This window comes from Equus przewalskii, chromosome 26, assembly GCF_037783145.1.
Source record: "Equus przewalskii isolate Varuska chromosome 26, EquPr2, whole genome shotgun sequence".
NCBI lineage: Eukaryota > Metazoa > Chordata > Mammalia > Perissodactyla > Equidae > Equus > Equus przewalskii.
Genome location: NC_091856.1, coordinates 7,659,501 through 7,675,968, shown reverse-complemented (window position 1 = coordinate 7,675,968; position 16,468 = coordinate 7,659,501).

Here is a 16,468-nt window from a genome sequence, read left to right as displayed (position 1 = left end):
ACTGGATATTGTATAATTATTCAACCCATATTTCTGTTATTGGATATTTAAATGATCAGTTTTTATGTTCTTTTTTTATCTGGCGTTTCTAGTTCATTGAGTATTGGTCTACCATAACACTCCCTTCTACTCAGAGATGGAAGTCATTCCAGTGTAAATTTAGTGACTGTAAAGCTGGGAATGGACAAGTTGGTCCTGCTGCTTTGACTGGTAATCCCACTAGCGTAGGTTCTGTGTATCCTAAAGTATAAAGTGACAAGTACCTTGAACTCAATCGTATCTGCATGCTTGAACTTAATCTTACCTAGAATTACCTTTTTTCCATTTCACTAGCTTGTTTTGCAGTGCAAAAGTCCTCAAGTTTTTACTTGAACGGTTTCTGGAATCAAAAGTAATCTCTCAAATTAACCTCTGATTCCACAGAATTCCAATGTTATTCTTGGTTGTACAGTAGCAGACTGCAGCTACCGTCACATTTCTGCTTTTTCCATCGTTGAAATGTCAAATTCAAAATATTTAACACTGATGCAACACTAATCATATACTGTTCATATTCAAATGTCACCAATGTTCCAGAAATAACCTTCGTAACAATTTCACCCCCGATCCAGGATTCAATCCTGGTTCATGCTTTGCGTTTTGTCGTTATTTCTACTTAATCTCCTTTACTTTGAAACAATTCTTCAGTAACTTGTATTTTTACAAGGAATTTATTCATTTCATCTAAGTTGTCGAATTACTGGCATAAAGTTGTTCATGGTATTCTCTTATTTTCCTTCTGATGTCTCTTGGATCTGCAGTGATGAGCCCGCCTTCGTTTTGAGTATTTGTTATTTGTATTTTATCTTGTTTCTATTTGATCAGGCTAGCTTGAAGTTTATCAATTTTGTTGCTCTTCTTAAAGAACTAACTTGTCTTTGTTAATTTTTTTCTATTGTGTATTGTCTATTTCGTAGATACCTGCTTTTATTTTATTCCCTTTCTTCCATTTACTTTGGGTTTACCTTCCTCTTTTTTTTCTAGCTTCTTAAGGTAAAGTCTTAGGCTATTGATTGTAGACCTGCTTTTCTAATGTAAGGCATTAAAATTATATTTTTAGCTTTAGCTTCATCCTACAATTTTTTTTATATTGTATCCCTATTATCATTCAGTTTGAAATATTTTCTAATTTCTGATGTAATTTCTTCTTGGACCCATGGATTACTAAATTACTAAAAGTGTGTTTGATTTTCACGTTTGGGGATTTTCTAGCTCTCTTCTTTTTATTAATTTCTAATTCCACTGTGGTCAGAGAAAATATTCTATAATTTCAATATTTTTACACGTATTGAGGCTAGTTTTATGGTGAAGTTTATGGCCTGTCTTGTTGAACGTACCATGTGCACTTGAAGTTGTTGGGTTCTACAAATAACAATTAGGTCAAGGTCATCGATAGTATTGTTTAAATCTATATTTTCACTGATTTGTGTCAAGTTGTTCTATTAATTACTGAGGGAATGATGTTAAATTCTCCAACCATGATTATGAGATTGTCTATTTCTCCCTTTAATTCTGTCAAATTTTACTCCATATATTTTGAAATTCATGATTAGGATTTATGAATTTTTTTTTTCCAAAGAAGATTTGCCCTGAGCTAACATCTGTTGCCAATCTTCCCCTATTTTGCATGTGGGTTGCCACCACAGCATGGCCATTGATGAGTGGTGTAGGTTCATGCCCAGGAACTGAACCTGAGCTGCTGAAGCAGAGTGTGCCAAACTTAACCACTAGGCCATGGGGCCTGCCCCAGGATTTGTGATTTTTGTAATCTTGTCATCATTATGTTTTATCTCATAATATTCTCGATCTTGAAATCTACTTTATCTGACATTAATATAGCCACTTTGAGTTTCCTATGCTTACTGTTGCATGCTATGTTATTTTTCATCCATTTACTTGCAATCTATCAATGTGAATTATATTGATACTTTTTCACCACAATCCTGACTCTTGGTAATTCCTTCTTTACTTTTGTTCAAAGATTTACTCTAAAAGTATGCCTTATAGTTTTAGTTTAGCACATATAAATTTATAAGATTCATTTATGTGAGTTCATTTATGACTGTCATCAAACAGTGTTGTGTTTGTGAGATTCATCTAGATTGTTGCATGTAGTTGTGATTCATTTATTTTTATTGCTTTATAGTATTCCACTGTATGCATATGCCAAAATTTACTCATTCACTTTATTGTTAATAGATATTTGGTTGTATCTAGTTTTTTTATTTATTTATTTATTTTTTTTCAGTTTTTTTTAATTGAGTTATTGATAGGTTACAATCTTGTGAAATTTCAATTGTACATTAATGTTTGTCAGTCATGTTGTAGGTGCACCACTTCACCCTTTGTGTCCACCCCCCACCCCACCTTTCCCCTGGTATCCACTAAACTGTTCTTGGTCCATAGTTTTAAATTCCTCATATGAGTGGAGTCATACACAGATTATCTTTCTCTTGCTGGCTTATTTCACTTAACATAATTCTCTCAAGGTCCATCCATGTTATTGCAAATGGAATGATTTTGTTCTGTTTTGCAGCTGAGTAGTATTCCATTGTATATATGTACCACATCTTCTTTATCCATTCGTCTGTTGATGGGCACTTAGGTTGCTTCCACGTCTTGGCTATTGTAAACAGTGCTGCAATAAACATTGGGGTGCACAGGACTTTTGGGATTGCTGACTTCAGGCTCTTTGGATAAATACCCAGTAGTGGGATGGCTGGATCATATGGTAGTTCTATTTTTAGTTTTTTGAGGAATCTCCATACTATTTTCCATAGTGGCTGCACCAGTTTGCATTCCCACCAGGAGTGTATGAGGGTTCCTTTTTCTCCGTAACCTCTCCAACATTTGTTGCTATTAGTTTTAGATATTTTTGTCATTCTAACGGGTGTAAGGTGATATCTTAGTGTAGTTTTGATTTGCATTTCCCTGATGATCATCGATGATGAGCATCTTTTCATGTGCCTATTGGCCATCAGTATATCTTCTTTGGAGAAATGTCTGTTCATGTCTCCAGCCCAGTTTTTGATTGGGTTGTTTGATGTTTTGTGATTGAGTTGCGAGAGTTCTTTATATATTAAGGATATTAAGCCTTTGTCAGATATATGACTTGCAAATATTTTTTCCCAGTTAGTGGGTTGTTTTTTTGTTTCAATCCTGTTTTCATTTGCCTTGAAGAAGCTCTTTAATCTGATGAAGTCCCATTTGTTTATTCTTTCTATTGTTTCCCTTCTCTGAGAAGACATGGTGTCCGAAAAGATCCTTTTAATACTGATGTCAAAGAGTGTACTGCCTACGTTTTCTTCCAGAAGCCTTATGGTTTCAGGTCTCACCTTTAGGTCTTTAATCCATTTTGAGTTTATTTTGGTGAATGGTGAAAAAGAATGGTCAATTTTCATTCTTTTACATGTGGCTTTCCAGTTTTCCCAGCACCATTTGTTGAAAAGACTTTCTTTTCTCCATTGTATGCCCTCAGCTCCTTTGTCAAAGATAAGCTGTCCATAGATGTGTGGTTTTATTTCTGGGCTTTCAATTTTGTTCCATTGATCTGTGCACCTGTTTTTGTACCAGTACCATGCTGTTTTGATTACTGTAGCTTTGTAGTATGTTTTGAAGTCAGGGATTGTGATGCCTCCCGTTTTGTTCTTTTTTCTCAGGATTGCTTTAGCAATTCGGGGTCTTTTGTTGCCCCATATGAATTTTAGGATTCTTTGTTCTAATTCTGTAAAGAATGTCATTGGGATTCTGATTGGGATGGCGTTGAATCTGTAGATTGCTTTAGGTAGAATGGACATTTTAACTATGTTTATTCTTCCAATCCATGTACATGGAATGTCTTTCCATCTCCTTATGTCGTCATCCAATTCTCTCAGAAAGGCCTTGTAATTTTCATTATATAGGTCCTCCACTTCCTTAGTTAAATTTACCCCAAGATATTTTATTCTTTCTGTTGTGATTGTGAATGGTATTGTATTCTTGAGTTCTTTTTCTGTTGGTTCATTACTGGAGTATAGAAATGCTACTGATTTATGCAAATTGATTTTATACCCTGCAACTTTGCTGTAGTTGTTGATTACTTCTAACAGTTTTCCAATGGATTCTTTGGGGTCTTCTATATATAAGATCATGTCGTCTGCAAACAGCGAGAGTTTCACTTCTTCCCTCCCTATTTGGATTCCTTTTATTCCTTTTTCTTGCCTGATTGCTCTGGCCAGGACCTCCAGTACTATGTTAAATAAGAGTGGTGATAGAGGGCATCCTTGTCTAGTTCCTGTTTTCAGGGGGATGGGGTTCAGTTTTTGTCCATTGAGTATGATGTTGGCTATGGGTTTGTCGTATATGGCCTTTATTATGTTGAGGTAGTTTCCTTCTATGCCCATTTTGTTCAGAGTTTTTATCATAAATGGCTGTTGGGTCTTGTCAAATGCCTTCTCTGCATCTATTGAGATGATCATGTGGTTTTTATTCCTCAGTTTGTTGATGTGGTGTATCACGTTGATTGATTTGCATTGTATCTAGTTTTTTAATATCTTGAAAAATGCTGCTGTGAATATTTTTGTACGTATTTCCTGATGCACTTGTGTGCACATTTCTGTTGGGTGTATCTCTAGAAATGGGATTGCTGGGTCAAAAGTTATTCATATTGTCACATTTAGTGGATAGTGCCAAATTGCCTTCTAAACTGATTGCATCCATTTACATTCCTTTAGCAGAGCTTGAGTCTTGGTGACCCACTTCCTAACCAACTCTTCTTATTTTCAGAATTTTAAATTTTTGCCATCTTATAGGTATAAATATACCGTATGATTTTAATTTGCGTTTTTCTGATGACTAATGAGATTGAGCCTTTTTTCCACATGCTTATACTTGTGTTTCCTCTTCCATAAAGTGTCTGTCTTTTTCTCATATTCAACTGAGAGTTTTATAAATACAATTTTTTAGGAATTCTTTATATATTCCGCTTAATAATTCTTAATCAGTTTTATGGGTAGCAAAAGTCAATCGCAAGTTAGCTGCTTATGTTTTCAAGTTTTTTATGGAGTATTTGGCTGATCATTTTATGGAGATGGTGCTTTTATTTTCTTGTCGTGTAAAATCTCACTAGCGCTCCATTCTGTAGCTGTCTCAGGAGCCCCTGTGAATTAGTTGAGGAGCAGGAGGGAATCGGGGGTGATTTGGGGTTACCCAAATTCTGAAAATAGAAACTGTGCCCAAGAAAAAGTATTTGTTACCCGTTACTGTGGCCACGTTTGTAATTCTCAGCTAGTTCAGGACGCTTGGGTGGTAAATCCAAGCCCTTGACTTTATTTGCAGAGGAAGGATATCCCCAAATGGTACCAACAGAGGTCAAGCAACTTGTTTATAATGAAAACTAATAAAATATATGAGTGAAAGGTAGGGGCTATCACCAAGGGCAGGAGATTTAGAGAACGTAGAGAATGAAAAGGGGGAAAATAGGAGAGGACTCAATAAATTTCTAAAGTTAATAGGAAACTAGAGTAAGAAGTGGGCACTAACTGGTACTTCTCTTACGTTAGCTCAGTTAGACTACAAAAGACATCTTAGAGGTTTTGACCATCAGAACAACTCTAAGTAGTATCATTCTTCCTTTACTGCTAGAAATGAGGGCTCAAGAGGAAAACTTCAGGTACTTTGGCTTGTTGTCATAGCTATCTCTTCTTGGTTGATTGGAGATGGTTTAAAATCTCAGCTCCTGAATGAGAGATAAATCAGATTATTAACTCCAGTGTTTGGAATTTAGCAGGTCATGAGGACAAACAGTCTTTCTGCTCATTTTATAATCTCAGAGAGCTGTGGGGCTCCCAGAGTGCTCAGATAAGGGTATGTCTGTTGACTCGGATTTTGTTTAGAAAGGACATCAATAGTGACTTGTGAATATGAGCATATCAAGCCAGAATTTATATTTCTGAGGGAAAATGAAAGGCTATCTGAAGTTACTTGTTAACCTTTCATTATTCTATCTTCCCCATCCCCATTAATATTTCTCGCTCTTTTTAAAGACTATTTCCTAGAAAATTATAGAAGAAACTCTCTTAGTCTGGGAAGCTGAATTATGTTCCTATTTTTATTTTGTTTGAAGGATGTTTTTAATTTAATGTAAGTCTAATGACAGGTTAGAATTACATTCTGTGAAAATATTTCTTGAAAGTTGACTATGTAGGGACCTGGAAATGGCCACCCCAAGATATGTCTCTTTGGCATCAGGATTATTTGAGGCTGATTGCTTTTGATAAACTGGGACAGGGAAGGAGGCTCTGAGGAATGGAACTTGCCCTTCATTAGGACACATTTCCATTTGTAAGGTAAATCTCTATCTGTAAAAGGTGCCTCCTTCACTGTACCAGGAAGAAGAAAGGAGATGACCTTCTCTCTAGAAACTTAATCAATACCAAAGGCAAGGACTTAAATCTGCATTTTACTGTGCTTGTCTGGTAACCTCCTGTAACTAACTTCCCTCCCCCTCCCAATGTTGGCATTTCTTTAAGGATTAAGCATCTTTCCTTAGGCTAGGAACTGATTGCTGCGCTCACCTGTGACCGCCCAGCTCCAGACAATCGACTTGCCTTCTGCTATGCCCACCGAGATAGCAGACCACTACCTGCTGTGTCCATCAAGCACTGTGCCGACAGGGCAATCTTGTGACTATTGTGCGAGGGACATTTCAAACATATGTGAAACACCCTGTTTGGAGGTATATAACCACTCTGTGCACCCCACTTCTTCGGTGCCCTTTCTTCCTTTGGGAAGAAAGGCCCCAGGCCATGGTTCCTCATAAAGCTTTGTTTAATTTTCTCTTGCTATTCTGTCTCATGTGAATTTAATTCATTCTCCGGCCAGACAAACCCCCATTTGGGAAGAGGAAATGTCTTCCTCCCCTACAACTACATGTCGTACATATTTGTACAGTTCAGGGATGCTTTCTGGTAGTGAAATGTAATAAACCAGGGATATTAAGGAAAAAGTGATGTCATTTGCAAAGAAGTATAACTGTGCTGAGGAGAAGGAAATTACCTCCCTCTACCCCTCTTGAGTTCTTATGGCTGGACTAATAATAAAATTGACGCAAGACCAGATTAACAGGAGAAAAAACAATTTCATATGTGCACATGGGAGATCATAAAAAATGATGCTCAGAGAGTGAACAAAGTAAGCATTTTACATATCTTTTGTACCTGAAGAAATGATACATTTGTGAGGATTTGACAGGACAAAGAAAATTAGGTTTAGGTGCTTAATTAGTGAATAATTTAAACATAGTTTGGGTTTGGGGTAATAAATTAGTAAAAAAGTAACAAGGTTTTTTATACAGGCTTCTTGGTCCTGGATTCCCTGGCTTGGGTGATAAAGGTGTCTCTCTACCTCCTGGTGCAGGGAGGGTGCCTTTCACATGGGAGATTTATTTTCTGATTTTAGAGGGAACAGAGAATGGAGGGTCAAAATGCCCTTTTTGCATCAGCTGTTTCTCACGTAACTTTAATTCAAAATAATCAATATGCCATTATGAGATATTTTGGGGCAGCCTGTCCTAGGCCCCAACAGTTCCCTCCTCTGAAACTTCCCTGGAGTTTTCATGCATTGAAAGTTGAGCTGGCAGCTGTGGAGAGAGAAAGCAGGTTAGAAACTGAGTGATAAGAGAACTGCAAAGAGAGAAAAGAACATACATTAGAATGAGGATGAACAAACAGAAGAGAACAAATCGAAGCACATTTCCCCACATCCCATTAACCAGTCCCTCAGCCCTGGGAATAGATCAATCCAACAGAATGTCTGTGCTTCATTTATCTGATGAAAAATATTAATCCTTTCTTTTAACAGATTTAAGTCAGATACTACTCGTCCTGTTTGGTTTACATAGAAGCAACATTTTCCACCAATGATTGCATAAGCTCCTCCTTACTAGGCAGTCAATGTATCTAGGAACGATGATTTTAGAGTACCACAGAGGCTAAGCTGTTACTTCTGCCTGGAGTATTTCTTTTCAAAGTTTGCATGGTGCTATTGAGCTCTTGTTCCATTACCAGGGAGAGATTTAAGATCGTTTTTTACAATTCGCAATCCCTAAAGCTTGGGAATAAGACCCTCAATGCTGAAAAGAACTTGAAGTTGTGATGCATGAACAGGTTTTCTACAATTTCTCAACTGACACATTTATGTGGCACAACTTTATGAACAAATGAGCCCAAGTTTGTGATTTGGCTGGTGTTTATGGTGGAGTATTTGTCAGCAGAGGGCACCAGGTATCCAAGTCCACTCCATCCTGACCATTTAGGTGGGAACCCTTTATACACTTGGTCACCATGTAAAAACAAAAAGACCAGTGTGACTCAAAGATGGTCAGAGTGGAGGGGGAGGGTGAAAGGGCACATATGTATGGTGATGGATAAAAACTAGTCTAGTAAGGGTGAGCACAATGCAGTCTATAGGGAAACTGATATCTAATAATGTACACCTGAAATTACACAATGTTATAAACCAATATGACCACAGTAAAATAATTAAATTAAAAAAAAAGATAAGGTCAGAGTGGAATCTGTAATTATTTCATGACCTTTGTTAGTGTCCACACACTTCCATTTCCCACGTGCTTCTGTCAATCTGTGTGAACAGAACAGATTGTGAAATTGCTGGTGTAGGAGACCTGTGGTCTGCTTTTGGCAGCTAGGAGGCTTGGTTCTGTCACCTGGCCAAATAAGTTCACATTTTTGGTTCACTCCTATATCGTTTGTGGTATTAGGCAGCTTAATCAAGGGAACAGCTGTGATACCCCAAGTTGTACAAGGGTGGCTTATGAGCCATCCAAAACATCTGATGATTTGGCAGATGTTTGTGCCAAAAAGGGTAGTGTTAGAGTCACTTATAATCTCTTTGAAAGATTTGAAGATGTCACCCGTGGAGTCAAACCACCGAGTTCATTGCACTATTCTCTCAGTATATCACCCAGAAAAAGTCCAGTGTCATGTCTATTTTCAGTGCGAAATGAAAAAGTTTCACCTATTGTCTTTATCCAGGCAAGGAACAGTCCTCGAGCTTCTATAGCATTTTTCCCAGGCCCAAATGACATACCAAGAGAGGCAGAGTAATGTTTGTCTTGTCGTGGATACCATACCCTGTTACTCATCCATCTTCCATACTGATAAATAAGTGAAAAGCAATAGGATATATCGGAGTATATGAGGAAGACATTTGGTTTAAAACTAATTCAGCCTGACCTTGTTTTTCCAGAAGGGCCTGATGTGGTCTTTTAAGCAGGCATTGTACATCTGCTTTAAACATTTACACGGTCCCAAAGCCAAGAATGATGCCCTCAAAGATACAGATGTTGGCTCCCCCATATCAATATTTCTTTAAGAATAAGCATTTCTCCTCAGAAACTGAGGATTAATTACTGACCTGCTTTGAGTCATCTCATGACCACTGACCTGCTGACCACTGACTTGCTGTGCTCACCTTGTGACCACTGACCTGCTGTGCTAGCAAAGCATCTTATGACAGCAGTAAAAGAGATATTCCTGTCATATGTGACATATGCTTTTTGTTCCAAGACAGTGTATAACCATTCTGTGCACCCTGCTTCTTTGGAGAACTTCCTTCCTTCGTGGAAAGGTTCTCCTGGGCTATAGTCCTCAAAATTGGCTCACAGTATGGGGCTGGCCCAGTGGTGTAGCAGTTAAGTTTGCATGCTCCACTTTGGCAGCCCAGAGTTCATGGGTTAAGATCTTGGGTGTGGACCTACACCGCTCATCAAGTCATGCTGTGGTGGCGTCCCACATAGAAAACAGAGGAAGATTAGCAACAGATGTTAGCTCAGGGCCAATCTTCCTCACCAAAAAGAAAAAGAAGAGAAAATTGGGTCATAATTAACTCACCCCAATTTTGATTTATAGATTGATTATGGATTATTTGCATTGACACTTCTTGGCATTATCATGGCAGGATTTCAGAGAAATCCACCAGAGACCACCTGGAGTCTACACTGAACTGGTGTTTGGTACTAGTAGGGGCCCATTGAACCCCCCCAATCACTGCATTCTTCAGGTGACCCCAGTGAGTTCTCCTGAAACTCAGACATCCTTATTTTAAGTCAATGGTCCAGAGTTTATATGAGCTGTTTAAAGCCTTAAGACGAGGTGTCTTAAGGTGGTACCCATATGTACCCTAGGTAAGAAGAACCTAGGGAGAATTCCCAGGTAAGAAAAACTTAGGGAGAATTTTCTAGCCCGGGGGAGCACAGGGGGAACTTTGGAGTAAATGGGGCAGGCTGACCTTTTTGATCTGGCTTTAAATTGGAAAGAATTGTGTCTACAAAGTTGGAACAAATTGTTAGACAAATGGGAGTCTGAACTTTTCATCTCTGAAGAGAAAGGACACCAGCTCCTTCCAGCTAAAAGGCAATCTTGGGTGACTGAGAATCTTGTGGAACTGTTGGCAGATCAATCCTTGTGTTGTGCAGTGATCCTACAGGGAACTCTATTTCATGTTAATTAATTAAAGTCTCATCCAGGGATGTGCAATTGAGGAGTGGTCTTCCAAGGCTCCAAGCCTCTAAGGCAATTTTAGACTGCTGGCAGGAGAAACTGACGCACATAAGAGAGTGTTCACTACCTTTCTTTAGGGAGTAACACTCACAAGCAGCACATTTTTGACCTACTACACTGTTCCTAGAAATTGTTCAGATTTTATGATAAAATAAAACTAAAAGAAAAATGGGAAATTGTGCTTCTAAAAGCTTACCAGTTCCCGAATGGGCACCCTCCCCTCAGAATTCTGGCTGACTTCAACCTGACACTTGCAAGGGCTTAACAAAATGAGGATAGCTGTCAACAGCTGGCAAGATAACCCAGGATCATTTAAAATTGCAGTGGCCTCTTTGGGGCTCTTTTTTAAGAGCCGGGTTACAGAGAAATCTTTAAAAGGTCAAGCTCACTACCTTTCAGCATGATTACTCAAAAACTAGAGGTTCCAGAAGCTGTAAATATTTATCCAAATCTTACTAAGCTTGTTTCATGTCTGAGTTCTTGACTTGTTAACCATCAGGTTGCAGTCTCAAAATACAATTGGATAAAAACATAGTTGCACCCTGTTTTGTGGTCAGAGATGGTTGGACAGAAAAGCAGGTTGTACTCCATATATGGCTAAGGGTCCTACCAAACTGCCATCAGCCTCAGGGGAATTACATTGGCTATTAGAAGGAATGTTCTGATTAGATAAGATCATTCAAGATAACAAAGACTTCGAAATTACAAAATAAGCTTATTGAATGTTTTCTTGCTAAAAGCTAATAAAAATCAGCTCTAAAATGTACTTAAATGAAAAATATATTAGGTTATGGATTTACAGATGCTCCCATAATCTACCTTCAAGGGAGGGCACAAAATGAGCCCCTCCCAGAGTTAGCAAGACTCAGAGATTTTCTGGGAAACTGCTACGTTAAAGATTAATGGAGCTTTTCAATACTGCCAGGTATAGTTACTGCTTGTCCCAGCTGAAACCTGACAAGATATTTGAACTGATTTAGTAATTTATGATCAGAATTCCAACCAGACTGAAAACTGATATTCAGAGCCAAATAAGAAGGTTTTTCTTTTTTCTTCCAGGACTTCTGCCCTAAGTTAAAGTAGAACTAAGCACCTAGAGGGAAATAGCCAAATTAGTGATGATGTAGTTGGACAGGTAGATTAACCTATAATGTCACTTAAGTTACAACTCAAATTTCTGAGGAATTAAGAGCAACTGTCCTCAACTTACCTATTTTTGCAAAACTGGAAATGCAACTCCAGGTGGTTCAGATTCCACTTATTTCCTTTATTTCAAAAGGCTTATAGCCTCTCCAGAAAGTGTTATCTAGCCCATCACCAATTCCTAAGACTGAAGAAAAAAAAGATGGGAAAAGGGAGCTTTGTATTAGTGTACCTGATTCCTGGCAATAATTTTAAAATGATAGCTGTGAAGTTTCTATGCATGTGTGTCTCTCTTTGTGTTATATATATGTGATTTTGTTTTTACCTCTGGATGGTATAATTTCAAAAAAATCTCCTTTCTCTCCTGTTTTTCAAAGGTTTCTTTTATCATCTTCTTTACCAGATTATCAATAAAAAAGTTTAATAATTTAAAAAAAGAGCTCTATTTAATCAGCTTAAAGTAAGCACTTATATAAATGTAATGGAAACTGACCCAAATGGCTTTCAAGATAGTGTGATACAAAACAATCTTTGGTAATTAAAAGCTTGTTTAAGTTTGTAGGTTTGATTAAAATAAACATATTTTCAGAGTTATTGTACTGGATATGATACAGACTCATTATCTCCATTACAAAACTTATCAGAAAAGAAAATAATTTAGAAAAATAGCTGATTTTGCCTAATGTCTCATGAAGTTTTGTAGGCAATCTAAGTAGTTATTGGAAATAGGTAAACTAAATAGCCACGAAAAAGCAAAATTTTTGGATGAACTTTTTAACAATAATTATGTATTAGGTGTATGTACTTAAAATAACTTCAAAACTTTTTTAACTTAAAACCTTAGAGTGTTGCTAAATTAAGTGACAAAATTTACTATCTAGGTTTTTTCACATAAGATAAAATATTAGATATTAATTACTAATCATAGATTTATCTACCTTTGGCTTGTATTACACAGGAACTGGAAAAATACTTGGGTTTTATTGACAAATATGTTTTGTACCATGCTGAGAAATTTTCTATGAGAAAGCACCTGTTTCTAGACAGTATTTGTGGATCTGCCAATCCACAGGATGCCAATATATAAAAGATTAAGGAAAGTAAGATAAGTATTTTCATTAAAGAAGATTTAAGGAATGTAGATTTTTTTTTGTTGTTAAGAAAGTTAAATTTATCCTAAAGTACTAAGAGGGAAGACAGAAGGCATGGGACAAATTCTGAGTATAAAAAGAAAGTCATAGAAGGTTTGTGGAAGAGGAACCCTGAGGAAAGAGTTTTGTGCATGGTCAAGTTGGCTAAGATTAAAGTGAATTTAATTAAGTGAATAAGCTTTAATATCAAAAGTAAGCTTATTACTTTTGTACTTAAGTAAGTACAAAAATTAGAATTTGGTTTTCTCTCTCCTAAAAGGATAATTTTCCTGGGCTTTTAGTTTGCTTTCAATAGAGGGATTATAAGAGATTTTTTTTTATCTTTGAATAAATTTACCTAAAAGAGAGAAATTCTTTGATTTGTCAAAGTAATTTCCTGCATTCTAAAAGGCTGAAATCTCTCTCTTAAGAGGACTAAGGTGTTTTTTTTTTTTTTAACTGTTTAACGATGTGTGTTTGCCATGATCATCTTCTGTTGTCACTTTGGTTAAATAGATAACTCAGTATTGTTTCACAGTGAGCTATGATTCTATTTCACCTAGTGTTTTAAAACTTTTAGATATTTTTGACAAACTTCCCCCAAAATTCGAATCCTAAATGAAGTCTTTCTTTTGCCTTGAAAATTTCTTTGATAATTTCTAGCAGGTCCCTGCAACTTCTCAAAGAATTTGTCCTCTCTTCCTATAAAGAGGGAGATACTAAACTAATTAGGTTTGTTTGGTAGGCTAAATTGCATGGGAAGCATTGTCAAGTAAATGATGATAAACATTCTTTGGTTATATTGCATAGACAAATATTATTCACTATCTTAACCCTGCTACCTTTCTTCCAGTACTACAAGAGGAAAACAGCCACAACTGCCTTTTATTATCTAATTTGGTTTACAAATGAATTTTGCTTAAAGGATGAGCAACATTATCAAGCTGGATATGCTGTCCAGACTCAAGAATGCCTGCTACTTCCTATTAAGTCTGCTAACCCAGCAAAAAATTTCCTTCTACAGGCTCAAGAAATTACCATGTAAGAAGAGAAAAAAATATGGCAACAAAAGGGGAATTTTTGACACTACCATGCCTATGTGCTTTGGACCTGATAAAAAAAAAAAAACCAATAGTGCTTTTTGGAGCACAATTGCCACTGCTCCAGCATATACACCAATTAACACTGGGCACCTGAAAAGCTGATTTTATAGGGAAAACAATACTTCTGGAAACTTTCTCCCACGTGGCTCATAAAACCTATACTCATTGTGCTATATGCCAAAAAACATGATCTAGAGAAACCATTTCATGGGTCACAAGGCCTCTTTCCCTCTTCTATGGGACCCTTTGAGGTATGGCAATTAGAATTTTTTTCAAATGCCACCATCTCAAGGATATAAATATATCTTAGTAGTGATTTGTATGTTCTCATATTGAGTAGAGGCCTTTCCCTGCAGAAGAGTGATGGCTTTCGTAGTAGGTAAATTATTATTGGAAAGGTTAATTCTTGTTTTTGGAATTCCTACTGAGTTAAATGGTAATAGAGTAACTTGTTCCACTCTGCAAATAATTAAATCTATTTGTGACATTTGGTGAATAATGCACATTTTAGCTAATGACACAATCAAAACTGAATTGGCAAAGTTTTCAGAAGCATTTAGTCTCTCATAGCTCAAAACTCTTCTGCTTGTGCTCCTTAATCTTAGATCTACACCCTTTGGTAAACATTGGCTATCTTCTTCTGGAATAATAACTGATGACCTATGCAATTAGATGAAGAAATGTATGACTTCAACTGCCTATGCAAATCTCTCCAAACCAGGATGAGAAGAAGAAGGCGTCTGTTGTAGACAGCTGTCCCAAGACTCTGGACTGGGCCTGTATTACCAACATTATATCTCCTCATTTAAACCCTTGCAATGCTTAAACCAAATACCCATTTTATAATTATTCCATTTAAGGTTTTCAGAATACTTTCATACTTGAAGAAAGTGATTAGTTTGGAACAGGCTGGTCTTGAAGGCCAGGCATTTATTGGGTGGCTCCTAATGGAACTCAGTGGTTATGTGGAACAAACCTCTGGCTTTGGCTACCACCTGGATGGCTAGGACACTTCATCCTGGGTTTCCCTTGGATGTGGGGTAGGATTCTCCCTGAGCTAATATCTATTGCAAATCTTCCTCTCCTTAAGGACAGATGACTGGTTCAGTGTTCCACTGGTATAGCCACCTAGTGGCTACATTTGTTCCTTTCTTAGTACTAGAAGGTGTTATATCATGTATAGAAGCTCTGACTAGATTTACTTAACAAGTCCTTAACCATAGTCAAGCAAGAATAGCAAAATACTGAAAAGTCTTGAATGAGAAAGTCTGTTCTTCAAAATACAATGGCCTTAAATAGTCTGACAGCATCCCAAGGTGGTACATGTGCAACCATTCAAACTGAATGCTGTGTTTCACTGAATTCAGTTTTCAAACTGAATACCTGTGAAGCTTCCAATGTGTCATCTTTGCTAAAGCACATGAAAAAGCAGGTGAATGCCTTAAGCAATCCTACACCCAATCTTGATCTGTTTGGCTGGCTCCATCCAAGTATTTGTTCCCTTTTGTGATCTGGATTGCAGTTCCTGTTTCTATTACTCCTTGAAATCCTTAGTACTGGTTTTTTACTCAGTGTTATAAGACTTGCATGCAGGCTAGAGCAATGATTGCTCAGCAACTTGAGATAGTCAATCAATCTTACAACCCTGGATGAGTTTCCATTTCTGATAAAGACTATGCCTAAGAACTCATTTTAAAACTAATCTTTTCAGATATTGGGTTATTATTATTGTTACTGTACCTGTTCTATAATTGTAAAAATGTAAGCATAAGGAGCTGCATAAAAGCACATGTGCAATGTTTGTGTGACAATCTAAAATTAATTGAAAAATTATGTAACCTATGAAATGCTTCCCCTGTTAATATATACCTCCATGTTTGTCCACTGTATCCTACTATTTCCCCCCAACATGGATAAATGGGTGAATCAATGAGATAAAAGCCTAGCACAGAGGGACACGATGGACCCAGGGTGGGCAGCAATCACCCTGGTGCTGAGGGACAATATTTTGATCATCAGTGCTTTCTATCTAAAGATTATTGATCAAAATGGAGAAAAAGATAAATAAATGACAAGCAATAGGATATATTAGAGTATATGAGGAAGCCATTTGGTTTAAAACTAGTCCACTGACTTTGTTTTTCCAGAAAGGCCTGATGTCACCTGTTAAGCAGGCATTATCATCTGCTTTAAACATTTACATCATGCCAAAGCTAAGAATGATGCCCTTAAAGATAGGAATGTTTCCTCCCCCATACCAGCATTCCTCCTAGGATAAGCATTTCTCCCCAGAAACTAAGGAGTAATTGCCGACCTGCTTTAATTTATCTCGTGACCACTGACCTGCTCACCACTGACTTGCTGTGCTCATCTTGTGACCACTGACCTGTGTGATAACAAAGCATCTTGTGATAGTAGTAAAAGAGATATTCCCATCATATGTGATGTATGCTTTTTGTTCCAAGACAGTGTATAACCACTCTGTGTACCCTGC